We start from the raw sequence: 12011 nt of genomic DNA, 5'->3' as shown, positions 1-12011 counted from the left end.
TAAAGTCATTGAAGATGGTTTTTCTTATTTTCATTTTTATGTAAAAATAAATTTTCAGCAAAAATGGAAATAAGAGAAACAATCTCCAATAACCTTGATCTTAATGTTATTCAGAGCATGCTCTTGAACAACATTCAAGAGGTTTTAGTCGTCGATCGGACATCTTGGGTAATATTAATAATGGCGGTATTGTAAATTGCAAGAGAGAGGCCTTCAGCCAGCTTGGAACTTTTGACGGGCACTGTATAATATATTAAGTATAATTTTTATTAAGGATGCACTGGATCATAAAATTATCGGATATCAGATATTATCGGATATTATCAGACATTCGAAAAGAATGTAACATTAAAAAAAATATTTGGGTGGATATCCAGTGGACAATTATCCGACCGAATTTCGGATATTTCTTCGAATATCCTGTACAAATTATCCAAAATTTTAAAAAAAGGAAAGCAATGGAAAAATAGTGACAATAACTTTTCTTATTTCCCCAACGTGGAAAAAAAGAAGAAAAATAAACTGTGAGAGAAGTTTAATTAAAAAGAATAGAATTCTGCATCAATGATGCAAACTTTTATTATAAAATAGCAGGATCCGACTATCTAACCGGATATCATTATATATATATAGTAATAAAAACGTACTGAATACCATATTGAATACCGAATATTTTCCGGATATCGATACATCCCTAAGTTTTATGTAATACATTTTGAAGAAGAATCAAGCTACTTGAAATGGAATAGGAAGACCTTTAATGGAAAGATAGTATCACTTTGGATCACTTTTAATTTGGTACAGTTTTTTTAAAAGTGCGTACCCATAGAGCTTTTTTTATTTTCTTTTAAAAAAGTAAGTTTGTATTAAACTGTAATTTATGAGAATTAAATTTTAATATTATTGATGATATTTTTTTACAATATAATCTTTTGATTGTTTTCATTAAATTAAAATTGTTTCTATAACCTGACAATTTTGTAAACTTTTATTTTTATATCTCTGCACATTTCTAAATATACAAATTTCTTATTTGTTTCTTTGGACATTTTTGATATACAATCAAGTATTATAATTGTGAAGTCTCACACTATCACAACATTTACTACGTTTGGGCTAGTCTTAAGAAGAAGTTGTAAAACTGTGTTGCATTTTCCATTTTGCCATTTTTCATATCTAATCATATACATATTAGCAAGAAGATGTGCCGTTCTTTTGCTTTTTCTCCGCGTTTTATCGTAATAGATGCGCATAGATGGATTCGCGGCGGTTGCATAAGAGTCTCGATTAAGTACTGATTGAATTTTCATTATATCTAGGACGAGTGCGTCGTAGATGTTCTCTATATTTAGATGCAGGAATGTTAAAAATATTCTGCCTCTTAGCTATTGAGTAAGTACTCTCTGAAATGAGTAATGAGAACGTGAAATTATTTTGTTAGGTAATAGTTGAACACTTGAATTTTACTTACATAGATTATAATAAATATCTTTCAGTGTAAAGTAGTAAATAATAGTTATAATAATTTCGCGCAGACAAACATATGTACAATATATAGAAAATTTATAAATCTTTTATTTAGGAATAAGTACAATACGTGTGTAATTTTACATATTTGAAATTATCATGTCTTACCTCTTTATTTTAGAGAAGAACGTTTACATTTTAATTATTATATAATTATTAATATATTATTTAATACAATTAATTAATAAATATGGTGGTAAATTTATAAAAACTCGAATAAGAGAATTTAATATCTCACTTATATGTATTTAAAATAGAAAAACTGTCGATCAAATAAAGCTATCATTTTTAAGATTAATGTTCTTATATAAATAATTCAATTTTTTCTATTTAAATTACAAACATTTTACTTATTTACAAACTTAAACAAGACGTATTATCATTTCTTATTTTATCAGCGTTATTCAGCGTTATTGAACGAGCCTGTTTGACGTTAACGCATCTAAACTGTCCCTCAGTTTCATATTGCATAACACGGTCCGTTTATCCGGTTGTTTGCACGTACGAACTTCTTGTTCATGTTCTTCGAGTGGCTGCACGATATGGCCACTCGTGGATCACGTCGGGTCGCAACCCCGTTTCGTTTCGCACGCGATACAGCGCGATTACGGTGTACGGCAGATGGATAATCGACCACGGTGTCGTCACACGCGGTGGTAAAAGGCGAAGAAAAAAAAGGAAGGATTACGGCGGTAACCGGTGAAAGTAAAGTATCGTTCACATAAGGATTAGCTAGCGCGGGATGCAACTGGGAAGTTAGTCGGTCGACGCATCAAGCACAAGCGCACTAACGTAATGTCGGATGCGCCTCCGCTGATCCATTCGCGAGCACTTTCTATGGACGTTTCAGCCTTTTTTTCTAATGTCTTGCTGAAGCCATCGTGATCGCTCCGTTTTAACGTGTGGTAGAAAGCGTACGTAATATGCAAACAAATCTAAAAACGTTATCCTCGTTGAAAGGTACAACGCGCCGTGAAAGTTTCAGCCCATTACAAAGTTGTAAATATATTCTTGGCCTTAACACGCGAATCCAAAATTAATAGTTCGAAAGACTGTGTGTATCCTAGGGATTTATAAATTTTTACCACGCAACTCTTAATTTTACAAGCCTCCTAGCACATGAATATTTCGTATTTATTTTATTTTACGACTACTCGGCGTTACACTTCTATAAATTGATAAAAATGTGATTAATCATCGTCATTTATTTCACAACAAATAAAAGGATAATACATTATTTAATATAACGCGTTATTTTATTTGTCAAGTAAATCAACTCTTATGCATCATCGGTAATGTACGCCAAATTTTATTTCGATAGAAGGACTTTCTATTCAAATTATTTTATTTTATAAATATTTCATAAATATATGTTTATTTATAAGGAAAAGTATCTCACTCGTCTCCCTCCTCTCTTTTCTCTTATTATTTTTAATGATATGCTGTAATTAGAATTTGTTTATTTTGATGATTTTTCTTAATCGAAATATTAAGGTACCTACAATTTCTGCGAGTAAATAAAAAAAATTAATAAATTACTTCATATCTCATTAAAATTGAAGGAACCAAATAGATGACAAAATTACACTTATTCTTTTTAATAAAATTTATTTTAATAAAATTCTAATTCTTAATCAAAGATATTTGATGCTACAGATAAAACAGATGTTGCAAATGATAACTTGCCATGATTTTTGACTTGATGAATTTTGTCATCAAAGAAAAATTTAAATTTATCAAAATATTCTTCAAAATTTTTGCCGTTAAAGAATAATGTACGAAAATTAAAACGTTCATACATTTTTTAGTTCTATATATTTCTCTGCAAACTTTTGTGTGTGTGTTCTCTCATATTTATTTTTCTCTCATATTTATTTTTATAAATATTTCCAATTTTCTATTCTGCAGATTTTTAATTCGATATACCATCAACGTGATTCCAATAGCTTTTGAGTGCACTAATAATTTACGGACAGAATTGCAGAATATCCAATCTGTACGCATGTTACTATGCTTGAAAGGTAGATTTCTTGATGCAACAACGGACGGTTACTAATCGCGTAATTTGCACGCAATTTTGTCGCGCGGTGAATAAGTTTACGCGGCATGAAATTAACCTTTGATACAATAAGGAAAAAGAGCAACCGATGTTCTACGGATATTCTATGGGTATCCAAGTTTCATGAATTATGAATTCCCTGACTTTCGATCGCCGATGACTTTCACTGATCCTTACGCAGGACGAGTACTCTTAGCTGCACGTTCACTTCGCAAATGAAGTTTGTTGCATTTATATTTAGCTATTATGTGAATTAATTACATTACATTATACTACAGAGATTTCTTACGATTGATATGGAACATTGTGATAATTATTTTTAAATTTAAATTTAAATTTAATTACGCTTTAATTTAATCACTATCGCACGGATATTAACTGTTACTAAAACTTTTCATATAAATTAATTTGATTAAAAATAATAATTGTAAAGAGTATATTGTTTGATATTGACGAATTAGTGTGATAATAATAGAACACCCTGATTTAATCTCACTTGGCTCCAATAAATATTAAAGCGCATTAATTTAAGTATAGTTCTATGTTACAATTAGAAAGCAAACTTCACATAATTTTCATTTTATAACAATTACATAATACACCTGTGCTACCAGCAACCACAAATTTCATCGTTCACGTAATGCTTGAAAGGGCAACGCGTTCTTCCATTGAATCCTATGTAATCCAATATAATCTATATAACTCACTCACTTATGATAGACGTAGGCAATTAAAAAATGGCCCAAAAAAAGTCCGAAACAAGTTACGAGTTCCGATTTCTAATTTCGTTTGGGGGTATGAATCGAATATCTGAGTTCGCCTCCGGCAATAATCTTCATTTCGAAGAATACGGGCGAATGGAGTGCTTGTTATTATCATATTGACACAGATAGGGCTATCAGAAAATTAACTCGTTAAGATTGACATGGCTCCGCCCAAGGAACAATCGACACTGTCATGTTTTGATTTATTGTACATATTACTGAGAGAATAATATATGAGTTCATTAAAACAAACGATTGTCTTAAAACGTATACTTTAATCTATTCTTACATAGCTTGAAAAATGTAATTATAAAATATTTAAAAAATATTTTATTTTTGTACATTTATGTATCTATTTTGCTGCTATTATCGAAGTTTTAACACTTTGATCATCAAGTTAATTTTATCCTGATAAATTTAATAAATTATTTCAAAACTTTTTATTGATATTTTTAATATCTTAATGTAATTTATGTTGTTTCTTTTTTTTTTTTAAATTTTATATATATAAATACTTAGTAAAATTATTTTTAATCTTTAAATAAAATCATACATTCTCTTTTATCTTCTCTTTAGCTTCTTGCATTCTATATTTTTCGAAGTAGCTTTCATAAATAAAAGCATTTACTCTAACAGGGCGTGTAATTGCGGGCTTAGGTCGATCCGCCCGAGGTACTCAATAGCGCCGATTTATTATAGCGCTCTTTCGAATCCGCGGGAAGACTTGGTTCGACTCTCATCGAGGAATATCGGTTGACAATGAATTAATGGAGAACAGTTAGACCGTTTCGGATCGTTTACTTTGCGGCTCTCCGCTTTTTTTGCTGCGGCTCGGCGAAACAAATCTCTAGACAAAGGTTATGAATGAAGGCGACCTCCCACGATGCATTTATATATATAGAATTAATATCATTATTCTTTAAGTTCATCTTTTAACGAGAACTGATCGTCTCTTTGCAATTAACAGGAGAAAAATTAATTGTACTGTAAAATTAAATTAACGGAAAATTATTCTGTGGGAGAAATTATGTTTTTTATCTTTGATATAATACTATATATCTATATACTTATATACTATATCTATATAAATTGTTTATTTTATTACATATTTTTTAATTACATACACATTTTTTTATATCTTATAATATACATTAAAGATTATATTTTATATAATAATAGCAATCTAATAATTTACAATTAAGTATATAATACGTAATATTTTTTTTCCATTTATTAATTAATTGTTGTTTAAAATTTGATTCGTACCATGTAATTGTTCATCAAATGATTATGGAATTATTATAGTTTACCTTTGACGTATATAATAACAGTATAATAATACTTCAAACGATAGTTCCATTAATTTACTACATTTTCAACGACATTACTTTAATGCGCAATCATCATTACTCTTGATGTAATTGCTTAATGTAATTTCTATAAGACTAGGTCATTTCGATTGCAATTCTTTTTAACTTGAAAAAACTCGCGACACAAATTGCTTCTCTTTCTTTCCAATTCGGTCGTTAAGCCTTCCCACGGTAATACTTTAATTGTAAACGAAACTACTCGCAATTGCGACTTGGCTGCAATTTTCTCTTCGGGGCGTTTCGTCTTGCGGAAGAAATCACATTGTAGCGAAGCGCGGTGCAGCGCAAATCCGCGGAATTCACGATGATACTTGCCGCGCGGTCCGAACATGTAATTCCGCGTGTTACATTCCACGATAGGTGTATTCTTTGCACGTGGAATGCAGTCGATGCAGTTAATTTCACGGGATGTTGGTAGAAGAATCTTGGGTTTACCAATAATTATTGTACAGAAAACGATAATCTTTCTGGTGAAAGATAAAATAGACGAAATAAGGTGTTTCATTTATGTTCAGAGATTATTAAAAGCTTTGGTTAATCTTTGTAGTCTGTAACGTACAATAGAATTGCATGTTAGGAATTACAGTGTATATAATTTCTTTTCACGATGTACGATTAAGTTTCTCTTATATGTATATTATTTACAATATAGTATAATTAATAAATAACTGGCTGTTAAAAAAATTACTTTTATTATATAATAAATGTAAGTATTTTAACAGAAATGTTTATAAAGTTTATGAAGAAAGCATTGAAATTTTTTCATATTTAGTAATTAAAGTAAATTATATTTTTCTTATATACTTATGTTTTTTTACTAATGACTTCTCTCTCTCTCTCTCTCTCTTTCTCATATCTTTTTTATTTATTTTGTTATTATAGATAATACAGTTTCAAGTCTTTTTTGTTAGTATATTTTAATTAATTTCATATTTATCTTCAAGCTATTTTCATTTATTTTCAAGATTTTTTTATTTTTTCAAATTTTTATTCTTGCGTTTTACCTTTACGCAGTCTATTATCTGGAATTTAGAGATTAGAAGCATGCATGATGTAAAAAAATCCCATATTTCCCGTTTAACATTTCGATGCGTTGCTCGATAAATTAAAGGATAAAGGAGGAAAGGGTTAAAACGAAGTAATCTTCAATTCACATGGAAAACCATAGGGTGTACCACGAAAGGGCAATCCCCCCCGCAGAAACACAGTGGCCGTATCTTCGCCAGCTGACAGGTTTCGAGGGCGAGGCTAATGCTGTTAAAGGTTATCTAACTAACGAATGAGACGCTCGCCTTCTCTTCTGTATCCTGAAGAGAATACGTCGCACGACCCTCGTAAATGCGACGCATCCGCCGTCGGCGTTATCGCAATCTCGTCGCTGAGATTCTCACGAGCTTGCCGTCATTCCATCAGTTCTTCATCACTTCCGTCATAAAAACTGCGTGGGTAGAGCAATTAAGCCCGTAAGCAAATCGATTTGCAGTCGAGGATTTTCTCATCTAAAAATTAATGTTGTTTTATTCTATTTATTTATAATATTACGGCGAATTGCAAACGAATTTGCGATCGCTAATTTCTTAAATAAAGATAATCGCGTTCATTTCTCCAAGAAAATTAATTAAAGTCGTATTTTCTTTTTAATACTTTTTTTCTATTAACGGTTTTATATGTACTAAATTTTATAGAAAATAAAGATCCTTCCTTACATTGAAACCGTCCTTACATTGTTACAATGATACTGAGATGATATTTTTTACTGACAACGATCTAAATCTACTATATCGATATATAGTACACTTATAATTATTTGAATCACAGATATTTTATATTTTGTTCAGACTTTAAAAGTTAAAATAAGCAATGGCTCATATTGTTATTATTACAGATAATACTTTATTAGTATAATTGACATTGTTTCATTGTGTATATTAGTTGTAATTGTATAATACGTATTCTAATTGTAATTATTGAATCAACATCCCAATATTGATTCAAGAATAGTTGAAGATAGTTTAATGAACGTTCATTAATTTTTATTTTAAAATATGTTTAATTATAACAAATATACAATAAAAGCAAGTTATTATTCTAATAAAATATTATTATGTTAACAACAGTATGGGGAGTATCTTTTAAGATTATCTTATCTTTTGAAATTGGATTACAATGTAAAATATCCGAATAATTATGAATGATAATCTATGAATCTGTATCTATAACTAATGTAAATCTACATTTTGACTTTTATATAATACAAAAATTTAATTCTAGAACAATAGTATAGAGCCAAAATCATCAAATGCTTCTCTCTCTCTCTCTCTCTCTCTCTCTCTCTCTCTCTCTCTCCCCTCCTCCCAAAAAAATATATTGGAATAAAAAACTCCCAAGGAGTAAAGAAAAAACTGCTTTTTATTGAGTTTTTTAATTCAAAGTTTTTAGTTTTTTTCGGTCATTTTCATCTCTAATTGTAAGTCTAATTGCCTCCTCTTTGTCTCTTCGATTTCCTCGTCGTCGTTTCTCGGCAAATTGTTTCTCGGCATTCTCCCGTGAACGAATTCTCGACTTGTGTAACGGAATATGCGGTCGAAGGATGCGTAGAGACGCGAAGCAAGTTAATGATTTTCCATCCTCGTGGTCGCGTGCGGACACGTTGTTACACAGCGCGAAATGTCAAGGCATCCTCGTGCGAGTGAAAGGACGCGTCGGGTAGTCCTGTCGCATCGTACCGGGCGAGCTCGCTTACCGTTTTTGGAATAATTAACAAATTAATAATCGTCGCGGTTCTAATCGATCGTCATGATACCGGTGAAGTCAAAAGAGGCATGTAGTTTCTGTAGAATTATCCGAGAATAGCAAATATCAGAACGAATACTGATTCGTGAATGTAATAACTATTAATGAGACAATAAATGAATTGCGAAAGTTCTTTTTACAATTTTTGACAATACAATAAAGCAGAAGGAATACTAATTGCACCGAAAAAAATACTAAATTTTAAATAATAAATCATTTATTTATACGTATAATACCAACTAAATGTTTATAAATATAAAGATATATTTATTTGATATAAAAAATATTAATTTAATTAAACAATAATTTTTTTATCGTATAAGTATTTATTTACTGTAAGTAAATGTTTAGTAGGCACTATTTAAATAAATATTTAAATTCAGAATATTTTTTTTCAGCGTATATATTCAAATTAATAAAAAAAAAAGAGTTTAGTTTTACTTCATATCGTAAAATTATATGCAATTATAGATTATATATTTTATAAAACAATATATATAATTTTAAGATACCGATAAATATTTCAATGTATTCAAAAATAATTCTGCTGTTCTCATATTGAATCTTTCATTATATTCGATTAGTTTCCGTGTAAATCCATATAGATGAGATATTTATTTACGGACTGCGATAATTAGACATTTATAGTCGTCTAATTTATACCATTTCTTCGATCGATATTATCGATTGGCATTCGATACGTCGCTGTTGAATGAGAGAGAAAAATTGTAAAATACATTATGCTCGGTGAAGAATTAATTGTCGATGCTGTTATTTCTGCAATGATTTAATGGTAATAATCGAATCGAGATGAAAACGTTCTACGTTCAGGCGCATAAATTTATCCTTACATAATTATTAAAGATTTATAAATATTTATTGATAATAAAATATTAATAGTAGTAATATGTGTGTCCAATTTAGATTTGTACATGTAGAATACATTATAAAATAAAAGCTACATGTAGATATATTTTTTATTGTTATTTGTTTGTATAAGTATATGTATTTACTTTTTTATAATTTTTTAAATATCTATTATTTTTTATCTCTAATATATAATATATATATATATATATATATATATATATATATATATATATTCTAAAAAAATTATATTGTAAAAAAGAAACTTCCTAACTTTCGTGTCATAAACTTTAAACGATTTTTATATTACAATTTTATATGTATTAGGAACGAAATTGATAATATTTTTGAAATTGTTTCTTTAAATTACAACGCGCAGTTACAATGAATCTAACGCGTACATAGTACCGGTTATAACGCGATTGTAAAGGCGTTATATGTACTCGAAAGAAGTAGAATGCAGGAGTTGGCGCCGAGAGTCTATTTGCAAGTAAGCAACCTTGTATCGATAGTAACATATATATCTCAACAGAGGTCAAAGATTATATAGCGCAGTATCGATAAAGGCGACCACACGTGTACCATAACTGATACTTATGATCCATCTCCGTCGGCTTGTATCTCGGTGCGCAGAAAATACCGAGTAAAGTTAGTAAAGTACGATGCAGTAAATTTGTAGTATGATCGCACGCATGCGAAAATTATTTTTCTTTTTTTGCGAAAAGTCAATTTGACAAAGTACAGAATAAACTGTAGATTCTTTTGTTCCTTTTACTTTTTAAGAAACTTTACTGAATTGATTGATTGAAAAAAAAAACAGTTTAGAAAGCTGATATTGCTACGTTTGTTTTTCCAGAGGAAGATGCCTTTAAAATTGACCCAAGTAACCTTAAAAATAAATGATTTATCAAGTATACTAAATAAATAGCAGCGCATAGTAGAAATCGCTTTCTAAGGAAACAAGGTTCTCTGGAATGATTTGTGCCATAGATTGCCTTCTCGCTACAAGCACGATTTTACCTTACACGAGATTACCTTCCTTTACAGGACAACGACACTTGCAAAATTGATTTACGTCAGTTTCAGAATGGCCGAGCCATCCGATTCTTTACAGAGGATGTTTCAACCGTTCTTCCGGGTTAGTTTACGTTTCACGATATGCATCTTGGAGATTAGCGAACTCTCTTTGTCGCGATCCTCGAGGACGACACGTATCTACCATGTTACTGGCGCGGACAGTTAAGCTGCTGGAACGTTTAGTCGGTCTAACTCTTGTCCCACGGATAGGAAACGTTAACGGTGCCCCCGTGAGCAAGATAGGTGCCCATTAAAACTAGGATCTAGCGTTTAATGCCGCTAACAAATATGACGATCTAAGGTGCACTGCATCCGAGCTCGGTTCGCCGCGCTGCTGCGGCTAAAGTTAATTGTCGGCCGCAATTAAGAGCCGTGCTTTATTGAACACAAGCTGACGTGACGGCGTGACGGAATCATGCCGTACGCGGGATCAATGGGAAAGGGTTATAATAACGCGCGGTTTGAAAAAATATAATATCATTTAAATTACGACGTTAATTAAGTCTATCATGAACGGCGATGAATTTAAGTATCCTCGTCGCCTCAGAAATCCATGGTGATATCCTAATCTGAACCTGCCTCAGCTGGTGGCGATCGCAGATGACGAAAGGGAGATGTCGAGATAAAGACGGAGATGAAGTTGGAACTTTCCAGCTGATGTATCTATTTTCTATACTCGCGAGATCATGTCGTTGATTTCGTGCCACAGTTGACTATAATAATGATGTAGTAATTGCGCGATGAAAACGTTGTAATATAATCCGGACATAAAACCTTAATCCTTGATATAAAACATACTTAACGAGTATATGTTTGAAAAACGTTTATAAGAATGTCTTGAAATGTTTTCTTGTTTGAATAGCTACTTGCTACGACAGATATACGATTATGCGTTTTTCGCTAATTAATTTAAATGTTTCAAAAATATATAATTTATCTTTGAAGAGAAATCAGGTTTATAATACTATAACGGGAACAAAGTCGTGTTTGTTTTTCGACAATTCCAAGATGCGGTTTTTCGAAAGCATTTACCTTCAATGTACTTTGGAATAATCTTTATGCTCGCCTCATGTACACAATGTGCTCTTGACATTGCATACCGCACGAGATGAGAATTTCTAACGAAGATGCACTGCGCGGCGCATTTCACGTGGGAAAGGTAAATACACCGGCATCCTGTTGTAACTGATTCAACGTGTTCCATATTAATTTTTTTTTTACCAATGACAGTATTTTCGAATTCTTCAATCGCCATTGGATAAATAGATTGTTCGATTGTTGGTTCACACATTACTTTTGATCGTGAGACAATTTTCAATCAATTCTGAAGACCAAAGCATTGACAACCCCGAAATACAACGTACAATATACAAAAATAATTTGTAATTATATGCAAACAAAACAGACATATATGAAAATTTAAACAAAAAATTGAGAAATTAAAAGATGTTAAAAGAGAAGAAATTGAAAAAAAAAATAAAAATTGGAGGCAACGTTATACACGGAAAGAATGATTTTGCTGAAGCAAATATCTAAAAATTTAGCTAGATACAG

Source organism: Acromyrmex echinatior, chromosome 3, assembly GCF_024713525.1.
Source record: "Acromyrmex echinatior isolate Ae372 chromosome 3, ASM2471352v2, whole genome shotgun sequence".
Taxonomy (NCBI): Eukaryota; Metazoa; Arthropoda; class Insecta; order Hymenoptera; family Formicidae; genus Acromyrmex; species Acromyrmex echinatior.
The sequence above is the reverse complement of the archived record's forward strand: the minus strand, read 5'-3'. Positions refer to the sequence as shown.